Here is an 18,360-nt window from a genome sequence, read left to right as displayed (position 1 = left end):
ATCTGAAAGTGGGAACAGGGGCTTCTTCCAAACTTCCTGTCAGGGAGCTGAGAGGCCCCTAAGAAGTCTTTCAGAAAAATCTTCCAGAAAAGCCGGACAAGGCACAGCCCAGGACAGCAAAGCCCAGAGCCATGCAGGGACCTCTAGTCCTCCATGCTCTTGTCTTGCTTGACCTCTGACCTCCCAGTGCCTTGACCCTCGTCTCTGCACCATCTGAGGCCCCCATGGAAACAGCAGCCTCAGACCTCTGCCTCCTCAAAGCTTTCTGGCTGGTGACAAAGAGCCATTTTCCACTTCTGCTCTTTCATGGAATTTTCAAGTAGTGAGGCATGTCTGAACCCAGTCTGAAGTAGGTGGGACCCTGCCACATTGCTGTGTTCTTCTCATGGCCCCTCGCTCCTTGCAGGGGGTCCCCACAGTGTCATACCTCCTGGGAGGAATGACTTGTGGCTTTGGGGAGAGTCAGTCTCTATAGTGCTTTGGAGTTCTGGCACTGGTATGCTGATGATGACACCAGAATTCCCCTTCCACCCCCTAAAAAGGCTTTAAAGTCCAGCTTGCTTCCCAGCTCCCCCTCACAGTTCTGTTCCTGTGACCTCAGCAGTCAGTAGAGTTCTGTCTCCCCCCCTACCCTGCCCTAGCCCCCACACCCTCTCTCCACCCCCCACTCCGGGCCAGCTCAGCCTCTCCAAGACACTCACTCCCAAATCAGCATTCCATGGTGCTGTCTTCTGACTGCTAATGCTCCCTCTCCTGCTAATACTCAGAAACAGTTAACATCTATAGAGGGTTTACAACATGGCAGACACAACGTCAAAGTCTTTTATACATTATCTCATTGAAGTCCCATTAAACACAGCTCCTGAGACATGGGAAGGGTTCCCTAAATATTTCTTGACTGGATGCATCCTCATGCCAATCTTTTGTGGGAATTACTATTAATCTCATTCCATAGATGAGTAAATTAAGGTTTAGAAATGTTAAATAACCAGCCCAAGGTCACAATGACAAGTGTCTGAGCTGGGATTCCACAGCATGTCCGTTTCTAGAACTTATGTACTCACCCCCACTGATTTACTGCAGTTTATTGGTTCATTCAACAAATATTAATTCAGTATCTACTATATACTAGGAACTATTTCATGTACAGGGGATACAGCAAAGAATAAAATAGAAAAAAAGCTCTGCATTATAGAGCTTACATTCTAATCAGGGAGGCATACACTAAGCATAATAGATAAGCAACATTTATAGTATGAAATTAATTGTCGTAGAGCTAATGAAAAGAAGGGAAGGAAAGAATAGGGGTGTCATTTTAGATGGAGTAATCAGGAAATCCTCACAGAGAAGGGGATAGTTAAGACCCAAAGGAGGTTAGGAACACAGCTCCTCAGAAATGCAAGAGAAGAGTGACAGATGTGAAGGCCCTGAGGCAGGAGGGTTCCTGGTGAGTTTTGGAAACACTGAAGAAGTCAATGTAGTTACAGCAGAATCACTGAGGGAAAGAGCACTGGGAGCTCAGAGAACAGCAGGGTCAGCTCACATTGGGCCTTAGGTCATTATACAGAGGAGTATGACTGCTGAGTGCCATGGATTCCAGTGGAAGATTGTGAACGGAGGCCCTGTTCTGATGTGGCTTTTAACCTGGCGACTCTGGCTGTTGAGGGAGACTTGAGAAAAAGCAAAGCAAATGCACCAACAAGGAGACCAGATGGGAGGCTACGGCAAAAATCCAAATACGATGTTACGGTGGCTTGGATTTGGGTGGTAGCAGCAGAGCTGGTAGGCGATGGTTGGTTTGGGATATGGTTTTAAGATGGTGCCAACAGGATTTCAGACCCTCGTACCCAGCTGCAAGTCCCGTAGCACCTCAGACACATCACGCCTGAAACGGAACTCATCTTCTTGCCTCAGGCAATTTTCCTCCCTCCTATACTTTTATTTCTCTCCATACCACTCCAATCTAGTTGCCCAAGCAAGAAACCTAGGCATCACCCTTGATTCCTCCCTCTGTCCGCCTCCCACATCCAGTTGGCCACCCCGTCCCGTCTGGTGTGTTCTCTCCATCTTCATCCCCACTTCCTCTGCCTTCATGGAGTCCCACATCCCTCAGGCCTGGTCTCTGTCAAGTTCCCCTCCTCTGGACTGGCCTCAGAAGACTCCACATGTCACCAGATGGATCTTTATGGAAAGCAGACCACATCCATTTAACACAATGCTAAGACTGTGTTGAATAAAATCCAAGTCTTCTGGCTCAAAACTGTCTAAAAGAAATACAACACAAGTCACATATTTCTAGTAGCCGCATTTGTAAAACAAAAACAGATGATATTCATTATACATATGTAATTAACCCAACACACTAAAAATATTATCATTTTAACATGCAATCAGCATAAAAAATATTAAAGAGATATTTTATATTCTGAGTCTTCAAAACCCAGTGTATCGTTTACACTTAGAGCACACCTCAGTGTGGACGGGCCACGTGTCAAGAGCTCAGTAGCAATGAGTGGGCACCCGATTGGATAATGTGGCTCTAGCTAATCAGCCAAAGCCCCTTTCCTCATGGCTTGTCTTACTGCTCTACAGCCTCCTCCTTGTTCCCATGTCACCTTCCCCCACTGCTTGTCGCTTGTGCTGTGGCACACCTCATTACCTTGTAGTGCTGCAAACACACCACACTGCTAACAATGCCCTGCCCTTGCACAGCTCAAGGACAGTTCAGCGGTGCACCTACCAGCTTTCATGGGCCAACCATGCACATCTCTTCCCCAGTTCCCATCCAGGGATGCCATATCGGAGGCTGACATCCTCTATGGTGGGAGTAAGTTCACCACAGAAATTGACAAATGCTACAAACCAGGACTGTGGGGGTGGCTGGAAGACCATGTGTTAAACATTTAGCAGCAAATCACTGCACGTAATGCTCCTCTTTCATGGTGCTCTTCTCTCACCCCTAGTTCACCTGTAAACCTTTCATCATTCGTGGTCTGTGTTATGTGCACCCCTACTAGATTTTAGTCCAGAAAATAGAGCCTTGTTTTCTCTATGCAATTCTTGGCACATGGCAGGGTTACTCTCTTCTCCTATGCTTTTTGGTTCCCTGAGCACCCAATCAAAATGGCTAGGACTTGGATTTTATTCAACACAGTCTTAGCATTGTGTTAAATGGATGTGGTCTGCTTCCCATAAAGATCCATCTGGTGACATGTGGAGTCTTCTGAGGCCAGTCCAGAGGAGGAGAATTTGACAGAGACCAGGCCTGAGGGATGTGGGTCTCCATGAAGGCAGAGGAAGTAGGGACATATAGAAGAGGACATAAAGAGAAACTTAATACATAAGCTTAAAATTGAAACCTATCTGGGTTTAAATCACACTTCCTCTACTTGCTAGTCATGTGGGCTCAGACAATATATGTAACACTAAAGAACATTGATTTACATGCCTGAAAAGAGGTTTAAAAACATTCACCACAAGATTATTGAGAAGAGTAGGTCATGCAAGCTGTTCAGTCTAAGAACAGGCATTACTAAAAACTTGAAATGGTGTAGATAGTATTATTATGTCCTTCAGTTTTATCACTTGTAGAAAGTAGTTACTCAAAACCTTTTTGTTAAAGTAAATGTTGAATGAAATTTCAGAAGTTCCTCATGTCTGATTCATAGTGTGTATGAGTCAGAATTCCAGCTGGAGATGGATGGCATACATACTCAAAGCGCCGACTAAGGAGAATTTATTGAAGGACTGTTTACAAAAGTCTGAACAGGGCCTGTTACCACCTCTAGGACTGAAGGTGTGACGGGAATGGGGGAGGGGGGACATCTCCCTGAAGCCAATGAGAAAGCTGCAGGAAAGGTCACGCAATGGGAGCTGCACTCAGCCTTTCCTAAAGAAATCCTGCAGCCATCAAACCATCAGGGAAGGGGTTGGATAGATACCCCACCTCTCTGTCCTCCAGCTCTTCTGGAGGACCTTCTGCCAGTGCTTCCTCTTGGCTGAGCCCAACTACAACCCCAAGAGCAGGGAGCTTTTGCACAGTTCCTGAAGGACAGACTCTTGGACAATGTACATGATGGAGAAGGTGGAAGATTGCCTGGAGGCCCAAAAGGAGACTTGAGAACAGAGGTTTCTAGTGGCCCTAAACCACCTCAGCCTACAGGTGTCTGGGCTTGCTTACCTACTGGAGATGACAACCATTGAGACTAGGCAATGTTTCCTTGGTTTTGGCCTTGAAGGATAATGTCAGATAGCAAGCATTCATATGGGCTAAGTTTGGTTACTTAACCTAGGAGTCTGCTCCCTCAAATGCAAGAAAGCTGATTTCACTTCATAACCCTCCACTTTGTAGGCATCCAACCATTTTTAGAGTCAGGGTGTTTCCTACATCCAACTAACAGATTCACACTACAGCAGAAATACATTGGATCTTCAATAGTTCTCTGTAGAACAGGAGAAGAACTGGTGTACATATATATATACAACCTTAATAAAACCACTTCTACAGCAATTTTACCTTTATCATCATCATAGTTCTTCTAATTTTTCACCCATGGTCCTCTTCTCTAGCCTTCTAATCGGTCTCTAGCCTGGGCTGACAGAAATCTCCTGATTTCAGAAGAACTGTTAAAAATACTGTTTTGATTATTTTTACTATTGGTGTAAGCCTGGAAACAATGTATGGTTTTCTTGGGAAAGCCTGGAAGGAGACTGTACCTCTTTATCTCCTCCATAAATCCTTTATGTTGGCAAGTATAGTTGGGGCTGGGAGATCAGTTTCACTTTCCTATTTGTTCAGACATGTGGCATTTTGAGTCTTCCCTTCCTTGCTAACAATTTCTAAAAGTGCTAGCTAAAGCCTCTTCCAAATTATAGAATGTGACTAAATGAATTAATAAACCCTACATGCTAGACACTTATATGTAGGAGATGATGGGGAACTTGTTTTTCACAGAAGAAAACTGAGAACCCCATAAGCAGTGGGCAGGGCCTCGATCTCAGGCCTTCTGGCTTTGATAGTGCCAACGCTCCCCACTGCTTCCCATTCAGGATGTGGCCTCTCTTCATCAAGCCATTTTGCTTTACCTTTGCTCTTCCCTAATCCAAGTTCAACTTTTCAGTCATAAGCTTGGATGACAGGAGCTACCATGATCACGTGTCCCTCTCCCCACAGCTAATTACCCCATATGTGCTGCTGTCTCTCTAATGTTGACCTTGCCCCAGGAATCCTCCCCTTCTAATCTTAAACTCTGCAGCCATGTGAGGTAATTGTGAGCATGTTCCAAAAACTTCTCTTTGAGTAAACTATTGTTGAGAGATTAGAAACTGTGGCTCCCCCGGAGGCACCACCTGCCAGTAGTGGGCTCTGTGACCCAGTAGCTTGGCAGTCGTCGGGGCACCCTTGGTCTGACTGGAAGCCCGGCTAATTTCAAGCTACCCTAGGGTCAGTCTCCATGTCAAGCTGAGACCTGCTTCCAATTTCCTCTTCCTGCCCCCAGCTCACCCCTGCAGGCCCCTGAACACCCCTGGCTTAAGACCCTGGTGAATGGTGAAGATAGTGCCTTGGTCGGGTCACCCTCCACCCTGCCCCCAAGATCCATTGCTACACTGTCTGGGCTGTCTCCCCACCGGCAGCCAGACTGACCAGTTCAGGGACCTTTGCTGCCTCTGATTGTCCTGGCTCCATTCTCTGTGACAGAGGTGGCTCTGGAGCCAGCTAGCAAAGCTATGACCGAGAGGCATGACTTTGTCTTTCTGACGACCCTTCTCCCCCATTTATATGTGTCACTTTGACAAAGCCTGGACTCTCATGTGTTGGTGTGGGGGCCATGTCACATTTAGGCACAAGACAATAGCGAAAATGTAATTTAAAAGGAATTTCATTCTTTGCTCATCCCTCATGAAAGTCATTACAAAAAAAACAAACACAGATAGGAACTCTGAGACATATACTAAATTTTCTTTTGTGTTCCTTTTGCCCATAGCTGCTCTGATAGGGCTGTGCTCATATCCCCGAAGAAAACTCCTCTATTTCCTGTCCCCATGACTGCTTTTTCTCCTCCACTCCCATTGTTCTCCTCCCTTAAGGTTTTATTGCATAGCTTGACTTGGCTTCTCTCCCAGAAATAATGAATCTTACTTCTTTGGAAGAGTGGAGAAGTCAAGGGTGCAGCAATGAAAGAGTTATCTTCAGGGTGCAGTGGGGGAGGGGGTAGCAATACACAGAAATGAGTTCAACATTTTTCAGAATAGGTACAGCTCCATTATTTTATTATTAGTCACCAACCATTAGAAATACATTTCCAGTTGATCTTTGTGATGGTTAAAGTACCATCAACGATTACCATCTCAGCTTGGAAGCTAACCCACAAGCTGGTGAAGAGCAACTCTGTGCTTGTGTCTGGCTCAGGAATAGGGTTGGGCTGAGTTCTAATTGGTCAACTCATCTGGATAAAGTGTAGCCTGTGACCACATCATGGCTCTGCCTGTGTGCATGGGCCTATTGATTCATTCACTCACCTGTCCGTCTGTTCATCCATTCATTCATTCATTCATTCATTCAACCAAAATTTTCTGGGCAGCCTTTATTAGTTCAGCTCTCTGCTAGATATGAAAAAGGCAGAGATGAATAAGCCTCACCTTCAAGGAACTCACCTCAAGTTGGGCAGACACACATACGATCTCCTCAACTATAACAGTTTGGTAGTGTAACAGCAGACACAGAAACGGGACCACAGGGCTCCTGGAACAGAACAACTAAGTCTGATGTAGGTCAGGGACAGATCAGTCTAGGAAGGCTTTGGAGAGGTGATATTTGAGCTGGGTCTAAAAAGAAAAGCAGAAGTGTTTCAGATAAAGAATGGAATACAGGAATTTCAGGCAGAAGGCATAGAATGGGATGCTGTGGTGACATGAAAGGGGATGCCCCCTTTTGGGAAGAATGAGTTCAGGAAGCATGTGTCGCATCAGTAAGGAAGGGGAAGGATGTACATGGGAAGTACATGGGGCAAGAATGGAAGAGACCTTGGACATTTTAAAAAAATGTTTTGGTACAACATAGAAAACATTTAAAATCACTATACTCTCTATCATTTATTAAATGTTATAAAAGTAAGACGATGGAAATTTCATCTCTGCCCATCTAAAATGACCCCAACTACTAATAGTTAGAAAATGTCACTTCTTTTTCCTAAGTATATGCAGGGATTTTTATGTACATTTAAATCACATCTTAAAAAGAAAAACGAAGGGCATCTGGGGAGACTCAGTCAGTTAAGCATCTGACTTGGGCTCAGATTGTGATCTTATGATCCATGAGTTTGAGATCCACATCAGGCTCTGTGCTGACAGCTTGGAGCCTGGAAATTGCTTCAGATTCTGTGTCTTCCTCTTTCTCTGCCCCTCCCCTGCTCATGCATGTATTCTCTCTCTCTCTCTCTCTCTCTCTCTCTCTCTCTCTCTCTCTCTCTCTCTCTCTCTCCAAATAAATAAACTTTAAAAAATTAAAAAGAAAAACTTAAGTATATTATACCTAATGATCTGTAATTTTTTCCAGTTAGTAATATAATAGAGATATTTTTATAGGTCAATTTATACAGGACTATTTTATTGTTTTTAAAAGGCAATGAGGAATGAGTAAAGGACTCAAAATTTGAAGATGAGTGAATCAGATCTATTTTATGTGGAGGCTGCATAAGAGAGAAGAGGCGAGGGAGTTGTCTCAGGGGGGGTCAGGGTAAGAACTCCATTGAAAATATCACAAGAATGAGATTTAAGAGCAATTTCTCAGGTAAAATAAGCAGTATTCACAGGCCAGCAATAGATGGGCAATGTAAGGGATTTGGTGAAGGTTCATTTTGTTGTATATATAGAAGCTACTCAAAGTAGCTTCTGAATAAACATTTGGAAGGGAAGATTGAAGATCTGGAGCTTCTTGGAACCCAGAAGTAGAAATCTATCAGGAGTCAAGATGACTATAATGTCTTTTTTTGTTTGTTTATTTATTTTTGAGAGAGAGAGAGCAAGCAGGGGAGGAACAGAGAGAGGGGGACAGAGGATCCAAAGCAGGCTCTGCACTGACAGCAGAGAGCCTGATGTAGGGCTCAGACTCACACACCGTGAGATCATGACCTAAGCCCAGGTTGGACACTTAACCGACTGGGTCACCCAGGTGCCCTGACTGATTACCTTTACTAGGGCCTCAGTCTCTCATTCCAGCCTCTCTCTGAAGGTCCACCTCAGTGGCCTCTGTCTGCTCCTCCAGGCTGTCACTCCACTTCCATGGCTGTATTAGGAGGTGCTACAGAGCAGGCTCCAGTATAGATAGATTGTGTGCGTGTGTATGTGTGTGTGTTTGTGTGCAGATGCACATATGTGTGTTTAGAATTTCCTGGGCAATGTCAACACAGACCAAAGGTGAGAAACTCTAGTTGGCATGTGTTGTCTTGAAACACCATTCCCAAATTTTCAGGAGAGGATGTGATTGGTCCCGACAGGTCAGGGGTTGCTCAGATCCAGTCAACTGTGTACATTGCAGAGCAACCTGCAGAATAAATTTGATGTTAGCCCAGCCTCCAGAGCTAGAACACAGATGGGGAGGCAGGGAGTGGCTTTTGTTGTTCCACACGGCACAGGCAAATCAGGTTTCATGTTTACCTCCTGCTCTGTGCCCTAGGGACAAAGCTCTGGCCTGAGTGAAAAAATGAGTACTCTGTGTCACTGGCAAGGATCCCATCACACTCCTCTCTGCCTAAAAGGACAAAGGGAGTGACTTAGTCCCTGGGAGTCAGTCCTCAGGCCTGCTCTGCAGGATCTCTCCTCTCCAGGGAGCCAGCCCTGCCTGAATCTGCCCGTCTCAGAGCCATTTAAGCATGTTGTAGGGATAGCAAAAAGCGTGCCTCCCGGGAAGTGGAAGCAGAAACAAACAGCTGCAAAATTATATTCCATTAGAACCAGCTTCTTGTTTGTCAGAATGAGTAACTGGGAGTGGATTGTGGCTTCATATTTCCATCCAGGTTTGGGGGAGGAAGGGAGATGAGAAAGAACCCACCAGCGGAATTTGAGACCTAGAGGAGGTGGCTGTCTGTTGTGTCTTTCCCGTATTTACTTGTGGTTGTTAGGTCTCTACTCCCACTCATCTAAGATACTCTCCTTAAATGGATAATCCTCACATGGGGCTTCCACCGAGGATGGGGAAGCTTGGCGACATCTGAGGGGACTGAGCTCAACCACAAGAGATTTCTATTTCCTGATCCTCCAACTCAAAGTCACATCACTCCGGGTGGGACGTGGTCTTAATATAGTTGCAAACCTCAAGAACAGCCTCAAGAAAGAGGCTGAAGCCAGCAGCCTCTTTGTGTTTCTGTTTTGCTAGGTCTTATTTTTCCTTATTCTACCATCCTTTCAACAGAATTTTGATGCTTCGTCCACTCCAGGAATTTATGGATGTGTTTCTGAACGATTTTCTTCAGTTTTGTTTCACATCTCTGGAAAAGATAAGGGAGTTACGTTGTTGTGCCAAGACAGAAAACTTACTTGAGACTGAAAAGACTTAAGACAAGCTCCAGATCTGCTAATTACTAGTTTTGTAACCTCAGGCAAATGACTTTGGTTTCCTCCCCCGTTCTCCCAGGGCTGTGTTTATACTTCTATTATTATATGTATCACATCTCCGTGTCCCCTAGGAGATTTTAAACTTCTTAAGACTAAGCTTTTGTCTGTCTGGGTAACAACCACAATGCCTAGCACAGTGCCTGACACATAGCAGAAGTCCAAAAATTATTAAAAGTTAACCTCTCAGAGTCTATGAAATTGGGATAATCATACCAAATTGTAAACATTAAATAAGGCAATTTGTGTGATTTATAAACTATAAATAATAATACATGTCTAAAAGCTGTCATTTTGCCATTATAAAAATTTGTGTATTTTTTTAAAAACTATGGTTCTATTTTTTTAATGTTTATTTATTTACTTTTGGGAGAGAGAGAGAGAGAGAGAGAGCGAGCGAGCGAGCAAGTGAGCAAGCACAAGCCAGGGAGGGTCAGAGAGAGAGGGAGAATCCCAAGCAGGCTGGGCACTCTCAGCACAGAGCCCTACGTGGGGCTTGATCCCATGAACCATGAGATCATGACCTGATCTGAAACCAAGAGTTGGACACTTGACCAACTGAGCCACCCAGGCACCTCTAAAAATATGTTTCTATTAACTTCATCTTACTTTATATTTGAAAAGTTTAGGGTAAGGAGTTTTGAGGGGGAAAGCTAAGATTTTTCATTTGTAATGATCTTATTAATATGACTTAACTCTGTTTCTAGTATCAGCCTCCATTCTCCCCTGCTGTGTTTTTTTATTCAACTAGTTACATTGGTTAATGGCTGATATATTTAGTATAAAGGATGATAGCTCTAAACTAGGGTTCTAAACCTCCCCAGTATTGACATTCTGAGGGGATCGCTTTTTAATGTTTATTTATTTTGAGAGAGAGAAAGAGAGAGAGCACACACATGAGCAAAGGAGAGGGAGAGGGAGAGGGAGAATCTCTAGCAGGCTTCCACACTGTCAGCACAGAGCCTGACATCAGCCTGAGCTGAAATAAGAGTTGGACGCTTAACAGACGAATCACCTAGGTGTCCTAGAGCTGGCTCACTCTCTGTTGGGGGTGGAGGTGTGTCCTGTGTACTGTAGGATACTGAGCAGCCTCTCTTCCTGCCTCTACCCACTAGGGGCCAATATTACTTCCTCCCAGTCCTAAAAACCCAGAATATCTCCAGACATTGTCAGATATCCTCTGAAGGGAAGTGTGGGACAAAATTGCTCCTCCTCCCTTCTCTGTTGAGCATCACTGCTCTGAAGCTTTGATTTACACTTTTTTCTTCTTTCATCTTCTATTATTAACTTTCTCAATATTTAAATGTATCAGCTCAGATTGTTTAAGCACTGAGTCCTACTCAAAGTGTTTTTTTGCTGACATGGGTTTGAAAATATGCATGTCCTTCAACACATCTGATTAGTCAAAAAGAATTTTCTAGCTTGCCAGAGGAATTCCCTCTTTCTGCTTCCTTCTTCCATACCCAGGGTTGGTACAACCTTAATATCTATCCTTTACTCCAGGACTTTGGAGATCAAGCCTACCATTCTATCTTTATTTCTCCTAAGAAAGAAGCAGGCTTTTCACCCCTAGGACCTTTGAAGGCCTGACTTCTCAGAGATCCCCCAAGTAGACACAGAGTTGAGGCCCCTCTGTGAGTCTCCCTGTACTCAGGACCCTCGGTATATTCCATATGTACATGTGGGTGTGATCACTTCATATTACACTAAGAACAAGTCTCTCATACGTGAACTGCACCTATCTTCCTATTTTCACATGCACTTTGTTCTTCACTTCTCTCCTTTCCTCTGCATTTGGTGTTTTCAGGGACTTAACCCACTTCATAGGCAGTGACTTAACTTTTCCATCCCCTTGATACTTGGAGCCAATATCACAGTCTTCTCACTGAAGATGAGATGCCTGCTTTCTGCCCCATCACCTGTCTACCCTCCTTTGAAAAGCACAGAAGTTCATTGTCTTGTGTGACATTTCTTTTCAACATGAAAAATCTGTTATTAAGAGTCTCCATTTGTTTGCCTATGAACTCGGAAAGCATGAATTTACCAAGTACAAATGCTACTCACTTCTCTGAATACCTACAATACTGGCACTCAATAAGTGCCTCTCTCCCTGCTGGACAGGATACTGTCCCGTCAGTGGAGAATGTCCCATACCATGAACACAGCTTCCATACCTCCTGGAGAAACCACGTTCAGAATGGGACTCGCTGTCATCTGATTGTGTTATACACATGTTGGAGGCTCAGTATCAGATATACAATACTTCTATGGCTGCTTTTGGCAAGAGGGTATGCTAACTAAAAATTTCAGTTTTAACAAAGTAGTATGACCAGCTACGTTTTAAGTTAATATTGTGAAGATGAGTTAACATCGGAGAAGACAGGAGAGCAGTTAATTAGGAACCCATCTGAAGAGAAGATTTGGAAAGGTTGTTTAATGCCCAAAATTCTTTAAAATAATTCTCTTCACATTGACAACCACCATCACCACCACCAGTTTGAGCTCTGACTTAGTTCCAGCTATATATTATATCATTTAAACCTTGAAACAATCCTGGTGAGGTTTTATTGGAGATAAATCTTAGTATCTCTCTCTTACAAATGTGCAAACTGAAACTCTGAGATGTTGTGTGAACTTGACCCAGGGCACATAGTTGTTAAGGAGCAAATTGGGATCTAATCCAAAAGCATTTAAAGTGAGATGCTACATATTACCATAGAGGACAGGGGTTTCTACAAAACTTGAGGCAGAGTACAGATTTTCTTCTCCAATGCTAACAACTATCACACTAAGGAGTTCTAAAAAAAAAAAAAAAAAAAACATATAGGGCACCTGGGTAGCTCAGTCAGTTAAGCCTCTGACTTTGGCTCAGGTCAGACCTCATGTTTCATGGGTTCGAGCCCCGTGTCAGGCTCTATGCTGACAGCTCAGAGCCTGGAGCCTGCTTCCCCTGTTCTGTGTCTCCTTCTCTCTCTGCCCCTCCCCTTCTCGTGCTCTGTCTCTTTCTGTATCAAAAATAAATAAAACACATTAAAAATTAAAAAGAAAACATGGAATAGTGTAAAGAAACACAAGATTAGGAATCAGAAGACCTGGATTTTAATCCACACTTGAGTACTTGCTAGCAGAATGATCATGGACAAATTTATTTATCACGGCTAAGCATCAGTTTCCCCATTGAAAATAGGAATTAAAGGCTGTTGTGAATAATTATATTCACTGTTTGCTCTAGAAAATTCTAGTGTGACTATAAGCATTTCCCCGGAGGCTCATCATCAAATCACGGGAAGAACCTGGCTCCCCTACTCAAGTTGGACAGCCATTGCTGAGGTTGTTGGAAGGCAATGGTGTTCTCTTTCCCATAATATCAGTGATGACACAGGGAGAGTGACCATGTCAGGCCACGGGGGACGCCTCTCTAATAGGCTGACCACACTTGGAACACAGACAGGGCCTCTTCTGAGTAACCACAAGGAGAGGACAAACAGACATAAAGGCACTCCTCCAAGTGGCTGGCCAGTGCCCATAGGCTTTGGAACACTGCGGTTAACCCCAGACTCTGTCAGGGAGGAAAAGTCCCAGCTCTCCAGTTAGTTGCTTCCACAAAAGTAAACCAAAATGACTCATATTAAGATGGAGAAACCTGCAGAGACAGCCTTCCACGTAAGGATCACCAGAACGAATTAAAGCTGGAGATGGGAAAACTCTAAGAACCTGGGCAGCTGATGTTCCCTCCTAGTGAGTCACTATGTGAGACACGTGGCAGGATGTGAGCTTGTGTGTGTGCATGTTCACACTCATGTGCAAGGAAAGATCCCTGTGTATTCTTCTGCGTCATCTTGGTTCGTTTGTCAGCTGCTGCTCAACATCATTTTTTTGTGGATTGGGAACTTTAAAATATTATTATTAAAGGGAGACCCTGATTCTTCTTAATATTACAAAATTGCTCTTCGAAAAGTTTGGACCAATTCCATTTTTATTCTTGAAAATAGAGTATAAGAGGGCTTGTTCACTTCACCAGTGCCAACATTTTGTAATAATATTATTATCCCCATGTATACATTTTTAAAATTGTAAATGTTTACTTTTTCTTTTGAGAGACAAAGCACAAGTGGAGGAGAGACAGAGAGAGAAGGGGTCAGAGGATCCAAAGCAGACTCTGCACTGACAGCAGCGAGCCTGCTTTGAGGCTTAAACTCATGAACCTCAAGATCGCTATCTGAGTCGAAGTCAGACACTCAACTGACTGAGCCACCTAGGTGTCCCTCTCCACTTATATTTTTAAAGTAATACATAGTTGTGATGAAAATTACATTCATATAGTATATAACACTGAAAAATTTCCTTCTCCCCACCCTTACCCTATTCCACTCCCCATGGTAACCAACTTTATCCAACCTGATTTTTATTCTTCTGATGATTGCCACAAAACGAAATAATATGCTTATACCTCAATTGCTTGATTTGTCAACTTTCTACAGTATTTATCGACTCCTTACTTGAGGATTTGTGATACCTTATCCTCACTATGTAAGTGAGGAAATTGTCCCTCTACTCACCCCCCGACATCCATTCTCCCTACTTCCTTCACATTCTGTCTTCTGCCATAACTGCCCCGTTCCTTATTTATTGGGTTTGCAGTTGTTATAGTCCATTCCGAAACCAATGTTAAATCTTTCATACTTTTTCTAAAAATTTATTCTAAAATTTGAAAACCAGTAAGAAGCTTTTTTTACTGTAAACATATAAAAATTATTTACTAAAGAATCAAAGAAGAAAGGAAATAATCCTAAGCTACTCGAAAGAGAATGTTCAAAAATGAAAATCAAGTAAGTCCTCTTTTCTTACCTTAATTAGTTTCTCACAACTATACCTTAATTTAGGTTGCTTCTTATTTACACTAGGATCTTCCTTCTGATTTTTGTTTTTTTCTGGGGCTTCTTTTTAATTTTTTAAAATGAATTTACAATAGAAACATATCCTCATTATCATATCATTAAGTACATCCAATTTCTGGGATGCCAGTTAGTGGCTCAGTTGGTTAAGCATCCGACTCTTGATTTTGGCTCAGGTCATGATCTCAGGGTTCATAAGACTGAACCCTTCATGGGGCTCTGTTCTGATTGTACAGCGCCTGCTTGAGATTCTCTCTCTCTCTCTCTCTCTCTCTCTCTCTCTCTCTGCCCCCTACTCCATTCATCCATTCATTTGTTTTCTCTCTCTCCACATAAATAAACTTAAAAAAAATCCAATTTCTTAAACATAACATTTTCAATGGCCTAATTTTGTCTCCTTGTATAAGTATATGCCAGTTGCTGCCATGGTTTTTTAATTTTAATTATACCCTTAAGTTTTTTATAATTTTTTAGATCCCTTGACTTTCTCTTTCTTGGATTCTTCTTTCTTCTTATTGGGGAATACATACAAGTAATCTTTAAGTACTATGGTCTGAAGGCTTGAGTCCTCCTTCCCCAAAATTCATATGTTGAAATCCTAATCTCCAATGTGATGGTCCTGGGAGGTGGGACCTTTAGGAGTTGCTTAGGTCATGAGGATGGATCCCTCGTGAATATAATTAGCACCCTTATAAAAGAGGCTCCAGAGAGTTTACTTTCTCCTGCTTCCATGTGAGTTAGTAGGCAGTCTGCACCCCAGAAGAGGGCCTTCACAAGCACTTGACCATGCTGCCCCTGATCTTGGCCTTCTAGCCCTCAGAACTATGAAATATAAATTTTCATTATTTATAAGCTACCCCGTCTGTGGTATTTTGTTATAGCAGCCCCTGAACAAACTAAGATGGTGACTAAATGTTTAAGTCTTTGTTTTGTCTGTAGTCATCCTGAAAATTGCAAATTTCATTGTCATTTTTGGTAATATGTAAAAATATTATTAACTGAAGGATTGAGTAGTGTGGTTCTCATAAACTCTTTATGTGCCCTGATATTCATGTAGTGAATAATTTGGTTGAATTTATAATTCTAGAAAGAAAAATCACATTCGTTTGGTACTCAAAGGCATTGTTCCACTAGGTTACTCTTCTGGCTTCTGAAATTACTGACGAGAAGGCCATGACCATGTTAATTCTTATTCTTTTTTGGTACTCTATCTTTACTCCCCGGAGACATTGAAAATCCTCTCTTTGCATTGCATGTTCTAAATTTTATCACAACACATATGGGTCCTTTTAAAAATTCTTTTTGTTCAGTCCTCAGCAACTCCTTCCAATTTGAAAACTTATTTTTCTTTCAATAATGTTTTTCCTTCATGTTCTCTGTTCTTTCTGGAATTCCAACAAGATAGATGTTAGACATTTTTTTCTGAGAGAAAGGAGTGGGGAGAAGGGGAGAAGGAGAGAGAGAATCTTAAGCAGGCTCCATGCTCATCAGGGAGCCAGACATGGGTCTCAATCCCAGAACCCTGGGATATGACCCAAGCCAAAATCAAGAGTTAGATGCTCAATGGACAGCCATGCAGGCACCCCAGATGTTAGACATTTTTAACTGATCCTACATGTCTTTTAACTTACCCCTCATATTTTTCATCTCTCTCTTTCTGGTCTCTATTGGAATATTTCTTCAACTTTCTCTCAGCCCTTCTACTGAAATGTTTAATTTTCATGAACTCTGGCTGTCCTTGGTGTTCATATTTACAAGTATATGTTAAAAGTAGAGCATATGGCCTTGCACGGCTCACTTCATTTACAGGGGTAGAAGTCAGGCTGATGGGATGCTCCTCACACCCCCACATGTCCCCTTTTCATGGCCATCACAAGGACAGCCTCTCTCTGGAGAGCCACCCTCCCTCAAAGAGTCCTAGATCTCCCTGGGCCTGTTGAATTCCCCTGGAGAGCACTCTCATCTCTGAAGGGGGCAGTACATGGCCAGCTGCTCTGCACCTGTGGCAGGGAAGTGGTATGAGTAAAGGTGGCCACCTGGCTCAGCTGCCCTCACCCTCCTCCACAAGTGGTCATCCTGATAGCCAACCGACATTCCACTCCTACTTCACTGTTCTGTCAACTCAGAGCTTGGCACCCCTTCCCAATCTCCCATGAAGACAACTCTCCTTCCAGGAGTCAGACTCTCTCACCGAAGCATCCTCTCCAACCTCAGATACAGCTTCCCCCGCTGAGGTTTATTTGGAATTTCAAGCCCATTGTCTTTCTATCTTCTAGAAAATTAATCAAAAACTCTGCTGATGTCCCTACCTGCTGCACTCAGTACCACTGTGCAGACCATTGCTGCCACTTCAATAGGGCTTCTAAACAGGAGGGAAGGATCTAGGTGGGCTTACTTCACTCTCTGAACTAAAACCTAGTGTGATACTGTTACCCGTTGTGTCTGGGAGGAGAAAAATAAGCATCTCATCTTGCATTTGCCTTTCTATAACTTTTAGTGAGATCTAGTTGCTCTCATACTTTGTTGATCATTTTAGCTTCTTCTGTGGATGGCCTGCTTACATGATGCATGGTCCCCACATCATCCAGGTCCAGTAGATGTTCTGCCCCATCTCCCTGCACAGGCCACATCAGGTCACCAAGGCATGCCACTCATGAGATCTCCATTCTTGCGTGTCATACGTCATACCTTATTATTAATAATCCACAAAATAGAGCTGTCAGTTAAAAGAGTTCAGTGTTCTCCCTTCTCAACATTTCCTCCTGCTCCTGTTTCCTGAGGAGATGTACCATGTCTGGATGTTCTCTCCTGAAGGCAGGTTTCCATTGTGCCACCTCCCTGAATTCTGACTCTCTGTTCTCAGGACTTGTGGTTGGAGCCCCCTCTGCTTACCCATAAAAGGCCTCTGGCACATGCCAGGCTGGCACCCCTGCCCCAGATTCCACTCCCAGCAGGGTGCCAGTGTGAGATGAAAGGCTCTAGGAGTGGCCCCAATCCTGCAGCTGTTGATCACAGTGACAGGTACCAGTGCCTACATTGTCAACAGCCCGCCCCTCCCCCACTTCGGTTTATATAAGCTGAACTCTCTCTGGTGTCTCCTCCTCTTTTTCTAAGGACACTAGTCCTGTCTCATTCGAACCTCACCTTCCTGACTTCATTGGACCTTAATTACTTTCTTAAAGGTCCTATCTCCAGTACAGTCACATTGGGGGTTAGGGCTTCAACATAGAAGTTTGGGGGAGGACAGAATTTGGTCCAGTAAAGTACTGAATAAAGACTTACGGTTAACTAATTCGTGCTTTTTTGGACTGCTCTCCTGGATATGTACCATCTCTCATTTACTCCATAAACGCTGTAAGGAGAAGAAATCCTTCTTCTTGTCCACATCATTTTTATTCTTCTTCAAGGTGAATTGTCATGTTAATATGACTGTACCACCTAGGCACCAGGACACAGTTTTTACAATGTTTCTGTGAGATGGAGACGTCCACATGTCCAGGACCAGCCCTGACTCCATCCCTAACCCAGCCCTTCATCGAAGCCTGGATTTTTCTCTGTCTCTGTCCTTTTGTCTTCCTAACCCAAAAGTGCTGAGAGCCCGAGATCAGTATTCACTATTAGGGGGAAACAGAGACCCCCCACCTCAGTTGCTAGCTCTAATGGTGTGCTCTAGTTCAGCTTCCCTAGCACTGTGCTCTGGGGCCAGGGAGAAAGCAGAGGAATAAGTGGGTATTGTGTGCAGCCCACAGAAATAACAGTAGTGTGCTTCCCATTTGCTATCATTCTCATTCTCTCTCTCTCTCTCTCTCTCTCTCTCACTCTCTCAAAGAGGCATCATTGGCAAGAAGAACATAAG

At 43.4% G+C, this 18,360-nt stretch overlaps 1 long non-coding RNA gene across 1 annotated transcript in view; it reads left to right on the top strand.

Annotated features, from left to right (window-relative positions):
- The window catches only part of LOC115299953, a 107,201-nt gene that overhangs the window by 75,092 nt on the left and 13,749 nt on the right, over nt 1-18,360 (top strand). The window lies entirely within an intron of this gene.

This window comes from Suricata suricatta, chromosome 8 (assembly GCF_006229205.1).
Source record: "Suricata suricatta isolate VVHF042 chromosome 8, meerkat_22Aug2017_6uvM2_HiC, whole genome shotgun sequence".
In the NCBI taxonomy this organism is placed as follows: domain Eukaryota; kingdom Metazoa; phylum Chordata; class Mammalia; order Carnivora; family Herpestidae; genus Suricata; species Suricata suricatta.
This window is presented reverse-complemented; position numbering and strand designations above follow the sequence as displayed.